The sequence below is a fragment of the Grammomys surdaster genome, unplaced genomic scaffold (genome assembly GCF_004785775.1).
Source record: "Grammomys surdaster isolate TR1022 unplaced genomic scaffold, NIH_TR_1.0 149, whole genome shotgun sequence".
In the NCBI taxonomy this organism is placed as follows: domain Eukaryota; kingdom Metazoa; phylum Chordata; class Mammalia; order Rodentia; family Muridae; genus Grammomys; species Grammomys surdaster.
Genome location: NW_021604607.1, coordinates 13,873,150 through 13,875,687, shown reverse-complemented (window position 1 = coordinate 13,875,687; position 2,538 = coordinate 13,873,150). Strand labels below are relative to the sequence as shown.

The following is a 2,538-nucleotide window of genomic DNA, read 5'->3' as shown; positions in this document are numbered from 1 at the left end:
TAAACCAAATCAAATCGTTTTCACAAGTGTTGTAAAGATTCATACCGTCAAAGTTCTTTTCTACATGCACTTCAGTTCCACAGCAAGAGTGGCATAGAACACCTAAACACAGAAGAGAGCATTCATGCAAGATATCTCACTCCTTGATATAATAATGCATACACTTCAAAATGATTACACTATCATTACACCTAGGGCTTTCTGCAACTACAAGGTGGTGGTCATGGTCAGCATGGCCCCCAGGATCAACATCTAGAAAGCAGCCACCACCTTCTATGTGTCTTCTCTTTTTGCATTTTTTTCTTCTTCATTTTTCCTAATCAACTCTGCTGTTGTTGCTGTTTCTTAGCAAAACTGGTAAAAACAAAATTGTAATCGTTGAACATAGCACTCTGGCAATCAAGACGTTTAAAGCCGTCAATTTTCTGGGGTGAAGAAAGCACTGTACGACATTTAGAACTCTGATTAACAAACAAGGTGGTCACAAATTTTCCTGGCTTGAAGACTTCCACAACTTTCCTGATCAGGTCGTCATAGGAGGTCTGACTTAGGTTTGTTTCAAAGCTAACATAAGAAAATTCTGGTTCTGGAGTGATGTGAATAGTTCAATGTGTTCCATCCGATTTCATTCCATTCATCGAATAGCCACAAGGATTGAACAGTGTGGCATCAATGACAGAACCTGGTATCAGGTCACGAATTCCACTCTCACGCGTGACATCCTTTGCAGTAACACCGTCTTTCATGTAGAACTGGTCCATAACTGCTGGGTCAAGCTCACTCATCAGAATTTCCAGGGTTTGGTCTGGCTGATTGATTACTCGGCTCTCTGGGAAATCCAAAGTATACAAGTACCAACAGTCAGAATTCATCCGTCCCATACAGTATGTTGCTCCATTTGGGAAAATTGCATTAAGAAACTCAATTTCTTCCTGGAAATTCTGGTGTGGGTATCCTTGGTGAGAAGGCTTCATGAAATTCTTACGAGAATAAAAGAAGCTTTGGATTGAGTCAAACCCACTGGAATCCCGAGCAAGCTTCAACAGGGGGACCAGTGCTTTCAGTAAGAGGGTGGTACCACAGGTCTTCAAAGTGAAACAGCTCTTGGAGACAAACATGCTACTCTCACTGAGTACATAAGCTTCCTGCTTGTCAGTCTTTGTCACACTTATGATTGAGCACTGCACATCCTTCAAAAGGACATCCCACTCAGATCTTGGGATGGTACGAAGATCCCCAGATCCCTGGCTTGCGTCGGACTGCTGTCTGGAAAACCAGACCTCCAACAGTTTCTCGGTCCCTTCGAAAAAATGTGCAGCTTCCATCACCGTGAGACTAGCGAACAACCACAGAAAATCAACTAAATTAAATCTCTTCTCCCGCCGCTCCTGCCGCCGCTGCGGATTGTTCCAGCTGTGTTACTAAAGTTCAGGTTCCTTTTTTTTTTTTTTAGCAATAATTTTATATTAACTTTTTTTTTAAAAAAAGGACTAAGAAAATTTTCCCGGCTATTTTCGTGAGCAAAAGTTGAACGTGAGTCTGTTGGAAATAGAGGCAGATACAGCTCAGTCTCTTGTAGTCCGCTGCTTTCCCGTTAGAGAGAGTTGAGCGAGCGCTAGCTATTGTCGCCGGCCATACTGTGTAAGCCGGGCTTGGTTCAATCTTGTCTGTTAACACAACTTCTGTATTAGCCTGTTTGACCACTTCTCAGAATCTTTAGCTCTGAAATGATCCCTCCTCTTCATGTGCCCGGGAGAATCAGTTTCTCCTGAAGAATCAGTTGTGTCTTCTCCACCAGGCTGCTCCCACCATTGGACTATTTCCTCCTTGGTAACTCCAATGATCTCAGCCACATTTACCAAATCTAAGTTACCCAGTGTGGGGACACCCATGTCTTAGCAGCCCCTTTTATTTCCAATGCCCAGACCCGTATATAAACATAAGTAGGTACCTTCTCAGCGTCTGATGAATTAAATTGAATTGAAACTGGCTGTGACATTATTACGAGCCATTTTCTTTCTCTTGGCTGATTCATAAAAGATGTGGGAAGAAAACTGAAGGACGACTATTACCTTCAGATAAACCAAAGGACCACTGAGTTACGGATTTTGGATGTGCAGATTCTTAGGGTGTACCTCTACACTTCCATTCTTCATAGTCAGGTTTAGAGCTAAATTAGCGTTCAGCCAACCTTACTCATGGGTGGTTGTTAGAGACGTAGGCCTTCAGATTTCTTTGATACAAGTACAATTGCTCAGTGTTTCCTTTTGACTTCCCACGGGCAAGTAGCCTCACTGAGACTTTCAAGTACGGACTATAAAGTATTCTCATTTAACACCGCAGATAAACCCAGTGATGTGAGGTATAGTATGCATAGAAAACCAACTTCCCAAGAATCAACTTGAAATCTATCTTACGCCGAAGAGTACAAAGCAAAACTCTTTGGGTTTCTCTGATGGTTCAAAAGGCATTTGGGCAAATGCTACGGGCTCATCACGGCAAGCATCATTTACCACTGCACCATAAATCTGTGCAAAC

At 42.5% G+C, this 2,538-nt stretch overlaps 1 pseudogene; it reads right to left on the bottom strand.

The window, feature by feature from the left end:
- Positions 1 to 302: 302 nt before the first annotated feature.
- LOC114619315 lies at positions 303 to 1,325 on the bottom strand (annotated as a pseudogene).
- Positions 1,326 to 2,538: the final 1,213 nt, after the last annotated feature.